This window comes from Ascochyta rabiei, chromosome 1 (assembly GCF_004011695.2).
Source record: "Ascochyta rabiei chromosome 1, complete sequence".
In the NCBI taxonomy this organism is placed as follows: domain Eukaryota; kingdom Fungi; phylum Ascomycota; class Dothideomycetes; order Pleosporales; family Didymellaceae; genus Ascochyta; species Ascochyta rabiei.
Window position 1 is genome coordinate 1,437,140 of NC_082405.1, and position 17,424 is coordinate 1,454,563.

The window sequence follows — 17,424 nt, forward strand, 5'->3', positions numbered from 1 at the left end:
TAGAATAGCAGACTTACTTAAACTATCTAAAAACAAGATCCTAACTATAATTCTGTTAAATGAAAGGTATTAGAGAAATGGGTTAGGCGATATACCTGCCAAGAAACCGTGCAGGGGCCCCTACCAGAACCTAGATAAGACGAAATTCACCCTTACATAGAACCAAAAAACAGAACATTAATACATTATTATTAACTTATTACTATTACTATCTAATTTAACAATTAAGAGTCTTACTGCCGCTACGATAAGCGCTAATAACAAGCAAAATAGCGACTAGCTAAAGCTAGAGGGACGCGACGGTTATTCTTACCAACTTAAGCAAATAGATCCCCTAGTATTGCTAAATTAAGATGCAATGCAAAGCTCTAGAAATCTAGGATATTATAGACCTAGAAGGCAACACTTAACTTCGCGCAAAGCCTATTAAACTACAACCTCTACTTATCTTAGAATATAAACCAGCCTCTGCTCTAAGAAGCACTTAGGCATCCTCCTTAACATAAACTATAAGGGGTAATACACAGGTAACTACACAAGAATTAATTAAACCTGTTAATACCTTTATAGCAAAAACTAATACCCTAATATAATACTTAGAAGTCTTAGCAGAAGGAAAGGAAGCATACAGCAGCAACGCGTAAGAGTTTAAAATAATTTTTAATTTATATAAAATATGTAAGTAAAACCACTAAGATAAATAGAAATATATAGCTGTAATAATAAAACACTTAAATACTACAGTTAGCCCTTATCTATAAGTAAGCTGCTTTAACAAATACAGTACCCTGCAGACCTAGACTACAAATGTCTAGGCAGCAGTAGGAGTAGATCTTAATAACAAGATTAGAAGGGTATAAGAAAGGTACTATAAAGCACTAAAGCCTATAAGAGTCCTACAAAGTTAGGAACTATAGCTTAGTAAATATAACTAAGCTTTAACTTACGCAGAAGCTCTTAAAATAGGGGACGTAATATAGAGTAAGCTAGTTATAGATAACTTCCTAAAAGCAGTCTTAAAGATTGCCCTAGTATAGATAGTAACATTTACTAGTATAGGAATCAACTAAAGTAATATAGAAAGAAGATAGATAATAAAACTCTTCTATAAGCATATAAGCCTAGCCTATCTAATATAAGGTAGAATAAAAAGTGCCTTTATAACAGATAGTAGAGCCTTTGTAGTAAGCAGTAAATCTAACTTAAACACACAGAGGGACGCCTTAAGTGTGCAAATTAGAGCGCTATCTACAGCCCTAAACTAAAGGTAATTAAAGTGTAAAATTAATGCGTCTAGCGATAAGTCTAAGCAACTCTAAAGAAGGAATGCAGTAGAAGCTGTAGACATATGTCTAGCTTGCAAACAGCGCTATAATATTAGTAACTATTACTATATTAACAATAATTTAGAAACCCCTAAGTAGTTTAAACTAAATTAGAATCTTATAAAGCTAGTAAAGTATAAACTTTAATGTAAGCTAGAGTTATAAAGAACAGTAAATAAACTAAATGCTAGTTTAAATCAACCCTACCTAGCAATAATAAACTCTTAATTAATTACTCTACATATTAAGACGTTTTAAACACTAGATAAGAATAATAAGTAACTAGATAGCTAAAAAAATTACTTAGGTTAATAAAGGTAGTATAAAAGCAGTATATAGCGTAAGCAATTAAGGATATCTATTAAAGGAGGCATTTCTTCTAGATTCTGGCTTAACTACGCATATCTGCAATAACCTCTTAAGACTTAGAGACGTACGCCAGCCAGCAATAGGAGATTATATCTTAACTAGGAACTCTAAGGTCTAGATATAAGGATATAGTACTGTTAATATATCAGCAGAGGGATCTTAAGGTAAATAAGTACTACGCTTAGACAATGTTGCATAGTGCCCCGATTTCCTCTGTAACCTAGTATTATTTAGGCTACTCTAAAGATAAGGAATATAGTAGGACAACTAAGAAGATCTAACAATGCTATGTTAAAGAAACGGCAACATTATAGCTATCCTAACAGAAAGCTTTAGATAGTAGGTTATTAAACAACTAAATATAGCTACAGCAGGACTCTATATGTGTATAAATTGTAATAGAAGATTACTATAGAGAGTAATAGCTATAATGTGGCATAAGAGGCTTAGACATCTAGGACTATCTGCAATTAAGCACCTTATGCATTAATCTAAGGGGGTAAAGATTAAAGGTATTATAATAGTGTAATATAATATATACAGATAATTAAAATTAAAGCATTAAATATAAAGAACCCTGTAATTAAATAATAAAGGCCTAGGTGAATAAATAGCTATAGACGTCTATAAATATAAAGCAGGAAGCTTTAATAAGGAAAAGAGTTAAATGCTTATTACCTGCTAACACTCTAAGTACGCGTAGGACGTCTACTTTAAGAACAACAGGCCTATAAGATCTATGATCTGTCTACTTAGGATCTTTATCTAGTTCTTAAAGAAACAGTTTAACATTACAGTTAAGGTAATTAAGATAGACAATAAAATTGTTATAGTAAAACAAGAGGTTAAGAGATAGTGCATGTCCCTCTTAATAAGACTTAAGCCTTCTGCTCTAGACATACAAGCTGAAAATAAAGGAGCTAAACACTTAGGGGGTGTAATAAAAGAGAAGGTATGCGTAATTTAACTAGACGCAAATCTACTATAGGAAATCTAGCTAGAAATTACTAGAGCAGCAGTATACCTATACAATTAGACGCTAAATTATCTAAATAAGTAGAGATTACTTTACAAAATATTCTTTACGCATATAGCTACTATAAATAGTATAGTTACTAGACCTTAAAAACTAAACTAGGCTTACCTAAGAGTATACGGATACAAAGCATTTACTATAACTAATAACACCTATTAAAGAAAATTAAGGCTATAAAGACTAGACCTAAAGGCATAGATTAGATACTTAGTAGGATACCAGTCTACTAACATATACCAAATCCAGGTTCTATTAATAGCTAAAGTAATTAGTACCTGTAATATAGTGTTTAATAAAGAAACAATATTTAATAGTAAAAAAGAGGATATTATAGATAACCTTATATATAATATATTAGAGAAAATTACAACTTAGATTAGTATAGTTAAACTTCTAGCTATATAGAGCTATATATCTAAAACTAAAACGTTCTATAAGGATAGGATAACGTAGGAGAACACTCTACGTGCTAAACAACCCTAATATTACTAAGGTAGGAAGATTATAGAGGCATACCTAACGCCTCTACTAACTCCTCTACTAGCAGTATTCCTAACTAAATAGATAAGCTACAATAAGACAACAGACTAACTTAAATAAGACTAAGGAACGTCTATAACAACGCTGTAGGCAGCTGTATTTATAGCAGGCACTAAGGTAAAACACCTTAGTTAATATAAAGGAAAACCTTTTAATAAAGCTTAATTAAAGAGGATTATAGCAAAGGGAATTAAGCTGTATTAGAATAAACTTCTGCTATTAGCTATAGTATACTTAAAGCTAGAGGAGCACCCTCTCTATAAGATGTTTAAACAAGCAGAAAACAAACACCTACAAAGCTATAAACAAATAGAGTTATGGACTAAAGTTCTAGCAGCTATAGTTTAGAAGTCTAGATAATAAATACTTAACTGTATGTAGGTCTTTATATATAAGTTTAACAAATACTACTACCTTAACAAGTATAAAGTAAGGCTTGTAGTTAGAGGAGACTAATAATGTAATTTTATGTTATAAGACACAAATGCAGTAACACTTACAGGCTAATTACTTAGAATGCTAATAGCAATTGCTGCAAAATACAATCTTAAACTAAAATAATAGGATGTTATAAATGCGTTTGTCTATATAGCTATTAACTGCAAAATATACATAAGGATACTAAGAGGATACTAGAAGACAGGTACCTTACTAAAGGTATAGAAAGCCTTGTACAGACTCTGTATCTCCGCTCTGCTATAGCAGAAGGAATTTACAGCAATATTAGCTAGAATTAGATTTAAAAAGTGCTATAAGAGCTATGCTCTATAATTAAGGATAGAATAATTATCTTCTTCTACGTAGACAATATTATAATTGCGTACTACCTAAAGCATAAACAAGAGGCAGATAATGCTATTAAACAGATACAGGAGCAATACCTGTGCACTAGAGGAGATAACCTTTAATAGTTCCTTAGTGTAGAAGTCTAACGTAATAGACAGTAATAGACAATTTAATTGTTACAAGCCGCATACGTTAACAATATTAGTTAATTAGCAACTAGACAGGACATAAGGCATATTACGCTAATATCTAGAATTAAACTTAAGCCTAGGAACAGTCTAGCTAAACTACTAGAGATTCATTAATATTAGCAAAAGATTAGATCTCTGTTGTTTGCAGCAGTAACTACTTAACCTAATATAGCGTTTGCCACGTCGCAACTTGCACGCTTTCTAGTTAACCTAAGTAATAAACACTAAAACGCTGCTGACTAAGTGCTCCTGTACCTACAGAAGACAAGGAATCTGTTAGTTAACTTTAGACAGGGCAAAGGACTTAAAGTTACAAGCAACGCATTATTTGCTAACAACACTGTAGACTAGAAGAGTTCCTAAGGATACGCTATTAAGCTATTTAGAGGACTTATTACCTAGAGAGCGAATAAACAAGATACTGTTACAACGTTAACTACTAAGGCCAAGCTCCTAGCACTGTCTTAAGTAGCTAAGGAAGTAATATTTACCTCTTAACTATTAAAAGAGCTTTAGGTAACCCTAAGCGATCTAATAATAATAATTAAATGTAACAATATATAGACAATACATCTAGTTACTATAGATGTTACTAAGATATAATCTAAACTTTAGCATGTTAATATACACAACTACTAGTTATAATAAGAAGTTAACTACAAAATAATTAAAGTAGAATATATCCTATCTAATAACATAATTGCAGACAGATTTACAAAGTTGTTGCTAATTAGCAAATAGGCCAGCTTTCTTAATTAGTTAGGACTCGTTAAGGGCTAGAAGGGTACATTAAGGGATATCCTGCTTAAGAAGATGTAAGAGCAACTAGAGGACCTTACATTAAAGAGTCAATCAACTAGTTTACGCAGCTTGCAATAGGATTCTAAGCTAAGGGGGTGTGTTAAATAAAAGGTATTAGAGAAATAGGTTAGGCGATATACCTGCTAAGAAACCGTGCAGGGGCCCCTACCAGAACCTAGATAAGACGAAAATCACCCTCACATAGAACGAAAAAACAGAACATCAATACATCATCATCAACTCATTACTATTACCATCTAATTTGACAAATTATTTGTTAAGGAGTATAGGGGATTACTATTAGAACCTTAGTCTCCTAAGGTTATATCTAAGTAATATTCTAGAAGCTTATAAGAGATTTAGACTCTAACCTAATAGTTAGCAGGAGCGTTAACGTAGCAACCCTAGGGGACATAGGTTCTAACTAATTAGGAGTTAACAGGTCTTACTAGTTAATTGCTAATTAGCTAGAAATTATAAGGGTCTGCACTATCGCTAAGTTTAGCAAAAATTACCCTATAATTGTAAATAGTTAGACTTAATGCTTTAACATTAGATTAAAAAGAAATACTTATAGGAGCTATTAAGTAGAAGCACACAGGGATACAAAGGACAATAAAGATCCTCTAAATAGGCTAGCTAAATCTATAGAGACTACTAGGTTAGGAAAACTAGTACACTAAGATTTACTAACATGTTAGGCTTATATTAGGTCACACGCAGTTAGCTGTTTAATTAACACTAGAGCTTAGATAAATTTAATAAAGTTTAGTGCTTCTTAAGTACTAGGAATAGTGTACAAAGAAACAACATACCTAATAGGAAAAGAGCAGGGCGTTATTACAGCTAATAGTAGCATAGATCTATTTGTTAGAACGTTGTAGAATGTCCTATTATTGATTAGAGAAGTTATAACCTTAACGCACTTTAGACTTATAAGAAACTGTTAAGTTTCACACTTTAGACAAAGTCTGTGGATGATTGTTTGATTGGGTCTTAGGGACAAGTACGTGCAGGGGTTCTTAAGGGGGTAGTTGTCTAGTTAAAGACTGTGGTAACTAGGGTTGCAAGGAAGAGTATAGAGTAGACTATCTGTTTTCCAAGTAGGGTTAAGATATTCTAATAACAAAGTTAATTAATAAATTTAAACACAAGCTATAAGGGTTGTGTTCCTATAAACTATATACTGTAATAATTATAGTAGTAATACAGACTAATTAGTGTTATACATCCTCTAATTGCACTAAGCACTAATTACACTAATTACTAATTATCCTAATTACGTTAAGCCCTAATTAGGTTACATGTCCTATTAGTTGTTAACTAAGTGCTAACACTGTAATTGTTACTTACTTATTATTTGTTCTGTTATTATAATTACTATGCTGCAGCTACTGTAATTAGACAAATCCTTTCTGTGTTCTGTAGATTGTAACACTATCCCCCTTCTGTCTTAGCTTAGTCTTTTAAGCTTATTTATATAACGCAGGGCCCTTTCTTAATTATTAGGTAGGTCTTAATAATACTAAATTAACTAACTATCTTAAGTTTAGCTTGCTGTTATTGTTTATACAAATTTGTTAAGTTCTTTAGAGAGATTATAGTATAAAAATATAAAACTTATATAAAGTATAACTAAGTATATAAGTTTTACAATTAATCTTAGAAATATAGCAAGTATGTTTACTTTAGGCAACATTGTAACATAAAGGTAACTTAATCTAAGTTTAACTAACTAGCGTCTAAGAAAGAGAAGTTATTTTTGCGTATAAAAGAGAGTTATAAAGTGTAAACTAAAGCGCTGCGTATATCTAAAAAAGCTATAGAAGACTTATATATAGCTTATACGCGCAAGACGTAGTTATAGTAATAAATAGATTTGTTAGACTGTTGTGCTAAAGAGGCTATTGCGGTAGAAGAGCGCAGTATTAAAGAGCAGGAGTAGTTAGAGGCAGGTACTATTAAGTTAGATCTGTCTAATAAGTTCTTGTTACTGCCTAGTACCTAGAACGCCTTTAAAGGCCAGCCTTTAGAGTACTAGGAAAGCAACGTAGCACTGCCTAATTAGTCTCTTTAAATTACTTTAATTACTGCTAGCAGTTTGTAAGGTGCGTAGTTAGTTCCTATATATTTCCTAAGTCTAGGTATCCTAACTACTTAACTAGATATTTATCTTAACTACCTTCTTTCTAGTATTATATTGTTTTTTTAACTTCCTATTAGTCTTTACTATTAGCTTAGTAATAGAAGTTCTTCTAGATAGGCGTTCTAGAGTTAGCAGGTTCTAATAAGGAGATGTAGAACACTAGGTAGATCTTTGTATCCTTTAGCAGATTAAGTCTATAGTTAACTAGGCTTATCTGGTTAGAAATAAAAAAGGGTCTAACTTTAACAAAGTCTAGTTTTTTTGTTAGTCTTTATGTTTAAAGGTATTTTGTAAGGAGATAGACTTTATCCCCCTCTTTTAGCGAAGGTGCTGTTTATCCTTTCTAGTTAACATAAGAGATTGCTTGTTCTTAAGCTTTACTAATTTTTTCTAGTAATTTCTAGTGTACTTCCTTTAGTTTTGCTACTAAGGATATTACTAATTCTGTCTAAATATTTATGTTATGGCTTCTAGTAAAGAGGTTTAGGTGTCTCCTGTAATTTGTAAAGAACAGTGTGGTGCCTGTTACTGTGCCGGTGCACAGAGTAACTACCTCGGTAATACTAGTGAACAGGGGGGATAACCTTAGCAATCCCTTAGATGCTAGGTATAAGAGGGGCATCCATCCATCTAACAAGCAGACACCTTACTACCTACCTCTCAATCTATCTCTCTACATCTATCCTCTCTTTCGTCTCTCTCTCTCTGCCTACTAACGGGTGCTTCCTACTCCTGTTCATTACTTCTAACAATTTGTTGTTATACGCAATCTATGCTATAGGTAATAATAAAACCTAGTTATTCTACTGCTAGTTACTGTATATCTGTAGGTATGTTTCTATAGTCTAATTTGTTCTTTCTATTTATCTATCTGTTTGTAGATAATAAGCTGTTAATAGCTTTTTCTTAGTACCTATAGCTGCTAACAGTGTAGTCTAGTAGTTTAACGTAAAGAGCTTCTCTTAATTGCTAATAATAGATTCTAGTATGCTGTAGCACCTAATTACTTAATTTAAGAATACTTAAGCTAGTTGCTTAGCAGTATAATTGTAACAAAAAGGTATTATCTTAGCGTGCTTCGTAAATCTGTCTACTACAACAAATATTAAGGTATAGGCGTATCCTGTAATAGGGTCTTTAGAGACAGGTAGCTGTATAACAAAGTCTATAGTAATATCTATCTATAGCGCTGTTAGTAGCTCTATATCCTATATTTCTCTGTATTTTGTGTGTGTACTATATTTGTTTTGTTAGCAATTAACACAGTTCCTAATGTATTTAGTAACCTTGTCTTTTATATTCTTAAACTTATAATACCTCTTAATAAGTTCTATTATGCGTGTAATTCTAGGGTGTCTGTATAGTAGGTTGTTGTAATATCTAGCTATAATTTCTTCTTAAAGTTCCTCTAGTACTTGCAATAGGATGCGTTGTTCTTGCTAAACGTACATTATATTGTTAAGCTGCTGTAATAGTCCTAAGGATCTATCCTTATTAATTCTAAGTATAGCGTGCTTATTAATTGTTTTTGTTCCTGTAAGGTTATATTGTTAACTAAGTGCGTTAGCTCTACTGTTCTCTTTTCCTAGAGTATACAGTTGTTACAATCCTATACTAGGGCACAGCACGAACATAAGTACTAGCTAACCAGGACCCCTAACTCCGCCCTAAAGGAACGAACAGTGGCCAAGGACAGAACAGAAAGGGTTGTTACGTAACTGCTTGTAAACAAGTATAACACACATAAATGCTTATTAACAAGCATAACATATATAACTGCTTATTAACAAGTATTGTATAATATGATTGTCTATAAGCACCCTTATGCATTTTATTTAACTAACTCTAGTTACTTATTAATAAGTATTATATCTCCTTAGTATATAGTTATTAGGAATATAACCCTTATAGTTTGTGTTTAACCTTATTAATTAAGTTTGTCTTTAGAATCTTAACCTGTGCTTAAACTAGACAGTCTACTCTGTACTATTTAGTGCACCCTATCTTTACAAGCTTTGCTTAGTTAATAACCCTAACTAATCTACCAGTACTTATCCCTAAGAACTAATAGAATTAGTGCTTACAGTCTTTAACTAAAGTACAACTTTAACATTTTAAACACCCCTAAGATAAGTACTATTAGATCCTGTGCTACCCCTAGTAACTCTACGTCTAGCGACAATAATATAGATATAACTGTTACTACTAGCACTATAAACGTTAATAAGCCTAACCTTTACTACAGAGATTATAGTAAGCTTAATAACTAGCTTATACAGTAGGACCTCTTCTTTACCTTCTAAGGCAAGGAGGTTCCTAAGGCTAAATAAGTAGTCTTTGCAGCTAGCTATATACATAGCAAAGTATCTACCTAGATTAATCCCTTTATACAGCAGTACTAAGCTAGCAAGGCCCTAGACAACATAGATAAATAGATAAAAGACTTTAACCTATTTAAAGAAAAGATTAAGCTAATCCTTAGAGTCTCTAACAAACTACACATTGCTTAATACAACATTTAGAAGATTAGATAGGATAAGTTAGCTACTAACTACGCTGCAGAGTTTTAGCAGCTTGCTGCTGACACTAACTAGAATAACACTGCCCTAATTACTATGTTTTAATAAGGATTAAAGCCTAAGGTTAAGGAAGAACTTATGCGCACCAGCGTAAGCACAGAAACCATTAATAAGCTTATTAATACTGCTATTAATATTAACGTATAATTCTACAAACTTTAGTAAGAACTTTAAGATAATTCTAGAGCATGTAATACTATTATTGCTACTAATAGGCTGCTACTAAGGAACTAGTAGCGTAACAACTTAAACTAAGGATAATAAGGAGGCTGTAATTAGCTAAATACTAGTTGTTGCATCTACAGCAACACTTAGAGTAGATACTACAGACCTAAAGCAATAGACCTCTTAAACCTTAACAAGGGACTACTAAAGCAATAGAATAAGAAGCCTAAGGGGGGTAACTAACACAGAGGCAGTAGGGACTGCTACAACTATACTAAACTAGGCTACTTTACTAAGAACTACTAGATAAATAAGGTTTACTGCTAGTTAAATGTACTTACCTGTAATTATAATAATATAGATGCTAGTAAATAGGAAATTTTTACTAATAACATATGACAACTGCTAGAGGATCTAGAGTCTAGTCTAGAGGATAATAACAACTGTATTGTACCTCTAATTTGTGTAGCAACACCTTACTAGGACGCCTAGGCAGGCAAAGAAACAGAGTACTACTCTAACAATAACCAGCAAAAGAGGGATAACCTGCCAGACACCTTAGGACAAGAGCTTAATTAGATTAGCGCTCTACTTACACGCAAATAAGAACGCATAGCTTAACAACACTAGAAGTGTAATAATAAAGAAGCCTACTACTAAATATGTTAAAAACTAATTAGTCCTATAGAATGACCTAAAATCAAAGAAATAACACTAGAACTCTAACAGCTTGTTTACTAGTTTAGAAAAGAAATTTATAATAGTAAATAGTTTACTAATAACCTAAAAGAATCTAAAGACTAGTTTTAGTATAAGTAAGAAACATAGCTTAGCCTAGAACGTATGCAGAAGCAGAAAGAAGCACTACTAACAATTAGCCTACAACTACAGTATATCCTAGACTACTAAAACCTAAAATATAGAAACCTTACGTAGATAGTATATACTAAGGACAAATATATAATCTACTATAATAAGAAGCTTAGTGTAGGATAGTTCCTGGCACAACAAAGCCTCTTATACAGTTAATAGTACTAGTGTTACAATAACCTGTGTGAACTTTATCTTATTAACAAACGCTAGAAAGCACACTTTTCTAGAAGAGATAACCTACAGGCTATAATACAAATACAGCTAGTAGTTAACAGAAGTTACTTCAACACCTACTAGCAGAACAGCCTTAACACAGTTTATAAGGAGCATTGCAGTACTAAGGAGTTTAAAGGGTTTAGTAAAGAGGGGACTTTTTTAGGCCAGCGCCTACAAGCCCTAGGGATTAATCTATTAATAGCATTAGGAACAATTACCTTATTAAGCTACCTATTAAACTAAATAGGGTAGCCTTAACAGCACTCTTAGACTTAGGAGCATAAGTAAGTTATATATCTAGAACAGCAATATAGTAAGCTAGACTTAGATTATATTATAAGGAGAATCCTTACTTACTCTAAGTAGCTAATAGAGAATTAATACTAGATAAACTGCGAATTATATTTAAAGTAATAGCAGCACCCCTACAGATACAGGGGCACTATAAGGAAATAAACCTAGATGTCTTTACAAAGGCCACGCACAATATTATATTAGGACTCCTCTAGTTATAAAAGTATAACCTAAAGATAGACTAGGCACAAGAAAGACTTTTATTAGAAGAATGTAAATACAGCACTAATATATCTACGCCTATACAGCGCACACAGCAGCTAGTAGATAAGAAGAAGATTAACAATGTCTCTTTAACACATAAGATGTACTAAGATAGAGCAGTTAACTCTGTAGATGCTAAACGCCCTACAGATTACAAAGCAAGAGTTAAGAAGGAAAGAAGTGCACCTTCTACTATCTCTAATATGTACAGACAGTACATAGAGAAATTTAGAAAAGAGCTTACAGTAAAAGCCCTGCCTAATTATAAACCCTAGGATTATAAGATTAAGCTCTAGGAAGGAAAGACACTAACTTTTAGGCTATTTTATTAGTTATTAGAAAAGGAACTTAAAGTACTTTATAAGTACATTAAGGAGAACCTTAAGAAGGGATTTATTAGAAGATTAGAGTTACCTGTAGGGTACCTAATTATATTTGTTCCTAAGAAAGATAGCAAGCTACAACCTTGTATTAACTTTAGGAAGTTTAATAAAATTACTATTAAGAACTGCTACCTGCTTCTAAACATTATAGAGTTGCAGGACTAGCTAGTAGGAGCTTAGTACTTTACAGCGTTAGACCTATAAGGCGCATACAACCTTATACATATAAAGAAAGGAAAAGAATAGAAAATAGCATTTAGAACATAATATAGACTCTATAAGTAGCTAGTTATGCTGTTTAGTCTAACAAACGCACTAGCAACGTGCTAGAAGTTAATTAACAACGTTCTAAGAGCACACCTTAACAGAACTATAGTAGCGTACCTAGACAATATCCTACTATACTTAAAAATACTAAATAAGCACAAACAACATGTTACAGAATTGCTAGAATGCCTAAGGCAGGTAGACCTACAGATTAAACCTAAAAAGTATAAACAGTATAAGGAGGAAGTTAAATTCCTAGGGTATATTGTAGGACTATATAGAGTTAAGATTAGTCTAACAAAAGTAGAAGTAGTTAAGACCTAGCAGACGCTAAACACAGTTAAACAGATCTAGGAATTCTTAGGATTTGTTAACTCTAACTAACACTTTATTAAGGACTACTCTAAGATTGTAATCCTACTAACAAAGCTTGTGCAGAAGGATACAGTATTTAAGTAGGGATAAGAATAGAACAATGTGTTTAAGGCACTTAAGCAAGCCTGTATTACACCTCCTACGTTAATTATATTTTATAGTAGTAAACTAATGCGTATAGAGACTAACACTTTAGATCTTACATTAGGCGTATATATTATATAAGAAAAGGATAGACTATAGCACCCTATTACTTACTACTTATATAAGTTCTTAGGACCTAAAGAACGCTATAATATACACAATAAAGAATTAATTACAATTATATTAGCTCTAGAACATTAGCAACTATATATAGAAAGCTGCTTAGAACTTACTATCTACACTAACTATAAGAACCTAGTATACTTTACCACTACTAAGGTCTTAAATTAATAACAAGTACGTTAGTCTAAGATACTTGGGTAATATAAATTTAAGATATTATATACGTTAGGCAAAGATAATAGTAGAGCTAACGCACTTAGCAGATAATATAACCTTACTAGAGAAAAAACAATAAACTAGTTTGCAGTACTAGAAATTAACAATAATAGGTTACTTATCTATTGCAGTAACTAAACAATATAATGCAAATTAAAAACAAACAGCGCATTACATTAGATGTACTAGAGGAACTTTAGAACAGATTTATAGCTAATTACTATAATAACTTACGATACAGACACCCTAGAATTACACGCGTAATAGAACTTATTAAGTAATATCACAAGTTTAGCAATATAAAGGACAAGGTTAATAAGTACATTAAGAACTGTATTAATTGTTAGTAAAATAAACACAGTACACACGCAAAATACAGAGATTTGTAAGTAATAGAGCCACTAACAGCACTATAGACAAACATTAGAATAGACTTTGTTACACAGCTACCTATTTTAAGAGACCTAGTAACTAGTTATAACTACAACTTTATCTTTATTATAGTTAACAGATTTACTAAGTATGCTAAAATATTACTATTTTAACATAGTTATACTGCAGAACAGCTTATATAAGTATTTATAGATTAATATATAAGGTATTATAGTATATTAGAATTAGTTATTAGCAATTAATATAAGCCCTTTATATGAAATTGCTAGACTACGCTCTTAGCAGCTATTAGTACTAAGAAGAAGCTTTTCACAGCCTATTATCTACAGACAGACAGATAGACTAAAAGAAAAAATTAGACTATAGAAACATACCTACAGATATTTAGCAGCTAGCAGTAAGACAACTAGGTCTAACTGTTACCTATAGCACAAATCGCATACAACAACAAATTATTAGAAGTAACAGGAGAATTACTATTCTTCCTAAATTACAGGATGCACCTAAATCTCTTTACTAGAAGTCTAGACATACTAATTTAGACTAAATTAGCAATATCCTTAGTAGTAAGACTAAAAGAAGTATATAAAAAAGCACTATAAAATATTAGTAAGGCTTAAGAATAAGTAATCTTATTTGTTAACTAGAAAAGAAAAACAGCACCTTAGCTAAAAGAGGGGGATAAAGTCTATCTTCTTACAAAAGACCTTTACATATAAAGACTAACAAAATAACTAGACTATGTTAAAGTTAGACCCTTTTTTATTTCTAAGTAGATAAGCCTAGTTAACTATAGACTTAATCTACTTAAGGATATAAAGATCTATCTAGTGTTCAACATATCGCTATTAGAACCAGCTAACCCTAGAACGCCTATCTAAGAAAACTTCTATTATTAAGCTAATAGTAAAGATAAATAGGAAGTAAAAAAAAATAGTAATATATAAGGGAATTAGCAACTACTAAAGGTATCTAGTTAAATAGTAAGGATATCTAGACTTAGAAAACACATAGGAACTACCTGCGTACCCTATAAGCTACTACTAATTAGTATATAAGTAGTATAATTTACTACAGACTCTTTAATTAAACTAAGAGCACTCTAGGTAGCTAGTAAGGTATATATGCTAATAGACGCTGTAGAACAGTTAGAATTAACTTCCTTAGCTAGGTCTAACTTACTAGCCTTAACTATTCTATTTACTAAATATAGCGCCTTTTACTATATGCGCTTATTTGCCTGTTTTAGGATTTTCTTTTTACGTAATAATTGCGTAATTACAGTTATAAGAAGTAACTTATATACTTCTACCTTTTTCTTATACTCCTTATAAGTATTATCTAATAACACCTAAGACATGTTTATATATAGCTTACTAGCCTTTATACACTTAGTATACTTTAAACCTTTTAGACTACCTGATATAATATAGCACTTATAGCTGCTAAAGAAATAATAATTATAAGGGACTTTAGTAGGTATATTAGCTTAATAGATTTCTAATATAAGATAGATATTGTAGGTGTATAAGAACATCTTAACTTACAGGTTACTAGATATAGGGATTATAGATTATATAAAACTCTAACAGACAATTACGTAGTTTAAGAACAAACTAAAGAGGAAGAGGGGATAATGTTATAATCCTGTGCTAGGGCATAGCATAAACATAAGTACTAGCTAACTAAGACCCCTAACTCTGCCCTAAAGGAAGAAACAGTAGAGAAGGACAGAACAGAAAGGGTTATTATACAACTGCTTACTAATAAGTATAATATACGTAACTACTTATTAATAAGCATAGTATAATATGCTTGTCTATAAGCACCCTTATGCATTTTATTAGACTAAATCTAGTTACTTATTAATTAGTATTGTATCTGCTTAGTATATAGTTAGTAGGAATATAACCCTTATAGTTTGTGTTTAACCTTATTAATTAAGTTTGTCTTTAAAATCTTAACCTGCGCTTAAACTAGACAGTCTACTCTGTACTATTTAGTGCACCCTATCTTTACAAGCTTTGCTTAGTTAATAACCCTAACTAATCTACTAGTACTTATCCCTAAGAACTAATAGAATTAGTGCTTACAGTCTTAAATAACGTACAACGTTAACAGAAACTATCTATAGTTTAGCTTAGATTCTTAGTATACACTGTATTAGTTATTACTATATACTATCTATAATAAGTCTCTATATTATAGATTCCTAATATCTAGTTTATACTAGGGTTGTAGGCTAAGTAGTAGTAAAAGTAATATTAGTAAGGGTTGTTATTCCCTTATGCGCTGTAAGCTGCGCTATATCTCCCTTTTATACTAGTGTTAGTCTTTAGCCTCTTCTAGGTTATATAATGCTTGTCAGCATTTATTAGTCTCTTATTTAACCTGCCAGATAAGCTAGTTAAATTCTAGAGTAAGTTCTTCTTCCTTAGATCCTACTATAGGTTAAATAAGTTCTTAATACATACAGGCGTACACATCTTCCTTAGCACAGCACTTATGCTGCTAGCGTTAGTGTTAGTAACATATAGTGTCTTATCTAATTTCTATAAGTATTTATCTAAAAGTATCTAAAAGGTTATCTATCTTATGTTATTAGTCCTTTATCTCTTTATAGGGTTTGCTAATGTTATTAAGCATAGCTTGCTCCTTAGCAACCTTTCCTAGTTTGCGCTTAATAACTAGATGTTCCTTTCTATTAATACTAAAGTAGCTTATTCCTTATTAATAGAACAAGCCTTTATATTTCTTACTAACCTTAAGGCTTGTTCCTTCTACACAGCATTCTACTACGTAATACTATTAGTTACTATTAGTAAATAGTACTCCTTTACCTTCTGCAGTGTTACAGTAAGAGGTTACTGCACAAATTAGAGGTTTAATGCATTTGTTATTATCCTTAGGACTAGACTCTAGGTCTTCTATAAGTTGTCCTATATTATTAGTAACTACTTCCTAGTTACTAGCATCTGTAGTATTAATTTTGCAGGTAAGAATATTAAGCTGTTAAAGAAACTTGTTATTTATCTTACAGTCTCTTATAAAGTAGCCTAGTTTACTACAGTTATAGCAGTCCGTACTACTGTCCTTGTTAGAGTGGTGTCCTCCTCTACCCTTCCTTTTATTCTATCGTCTTAGTAGCAGTCCTTTGTTAAGGTCTAAGAGGTCTAAAGCCTCTAGTCTAAAGTACCTACTCTGTGTGTTATTATAGATGCATTAGCTAGTGTTAGGCTAGTAATATCCTCCTTATTGTCCTTAGTTTAGGTTATTGCGCTACAGGTTATATAGAGGCAGGTAGTTATTTTTAATAACTATAACCTATGCCTGCAGATCTTCTTATAGTTCTAGTTATAGGTTATAGAGCTTAATATTAATAGATATAGACTTATTAATAAGTTTATATATAGACTTAGTACTAGCGCCAGTGCGTATTAGTTCCTCTTTAACCTTAGGCTTTAATCCTTATTTATACATAGTTATTAATAAAGTATTATCCTATTCTATATTAGTAGTAAGTTACTAGTGTAGCTGAGAATATTGCTTAATGCAAGAAGGTTGTTGTTTTTAATAGCAAGCCCTAATAGCTTGCTGAGATTATCTAATATACCCTTCTAACAATCACATGCCTACAATCCCTAATAGCCCTTTAAGCCCTTGCTAGTTAACCTTGTACTTTTTACTCTACTACACATCTCCCCTACCCTAAGAGCTTAGTTCCCTTAAGCTTACGCCTGCCTCTACCTGCTGTTCTACCCTTCTATAATTCCACTGTCTGTCCTAGCAGGGAACCTACTTATCTTTACCTCTAAGCCTCTTTACTTTAAAACCTCCTAGCATTACCTAGCAATTTATTAGGCTGGTACTTAATAGTTTTTGTTTGCCTAACTATGTTTAGTTTAGTATTTAGGCATTTAAGCCTGTTATAACTAATT

At 31.9% G+C, this 17,424-nt stretch overlaps 33 annotated features.

The window, feature by feature from the left end:
- Positions 1 to 76: part of a mobile genetic element that runs on past the window's edge.
- Positions 49 to 52: a direct repeat.
- Positions 53 to 227: a long terminal repeat.
- Positions 53 to 5,316: a mobile genetic element.
- Positions 54 to 5,316: a mobile genetic element.
- Positions 177 to 227: a tandem repeat.
- Positions 5,147 to 5,316: a long terminal repeat.
- Positions 5,317 to 5,320: a direct repeat.
- Positions 5,317 to 5,992: a mobile genetic element.
- Positions 5,993 to 7,709: a mobile genetic element.
- Positions 6,283 to 6,431: a tandem repeat.
- Positions 7,710 to 7,843: 134 nt separating the features above from the next.
- Positions 7,844 to 7,851: a tandem repeat.
- Positions 7,852 to 7,901: a tandem repeat.
- Positions 7,902 to 7,909: a tandem repeat.
- A 24-nt stretch (positions 7,910 to 7,933) lies between these two features.
- Positions 7,934 to 8,792: a dispersed repeat.
- Positions 8,026 to 8,065: a tandem repeat.
- Positions 8,793 to 9,072: a mobile genetic element.
- Positions 8,931 to 8,934: a direct repeat.
- Positions 8,935 to 9,306: a long terminal repeat.
- Positions 8,935 to 15,602: a mobile genetic element.
- Positions 9,073 to 12,322: a mobile genetic element.
- Positions 11,925 to 12,130: a mobile genetic element.
- Positions 11,931 to 12,100: a mobile genetic element.
- Positions 12,323 to 15,606: a mobile genetic element.
- Positions 13,679 to 13,727: a tandem repeat.
- Positions 15,237 to 15,602: a long terminal repeat.
- Positions 15,264 to 15,273: an inverted repeat.
- Positions 15,264 to 15,351: a mobile genetic element.
- Positions 15,342 to 15,351: an inverted repeat.
- Positions 15,603 to 15,606: a direct repeat.
- Positions 15,607 to 15,663: 57 nt separating this feature from the next.
- Positions 15,664 to 17,013: a mobile genetic element.
- Positions 16,829 to 16,899: a tandem repeat.
- Positions 17,014 to 17,017: 4 nt separating the features above from the next.
- Positions 17,018 to 17,424: part of a dispersed repeat that runs on past the window's edge.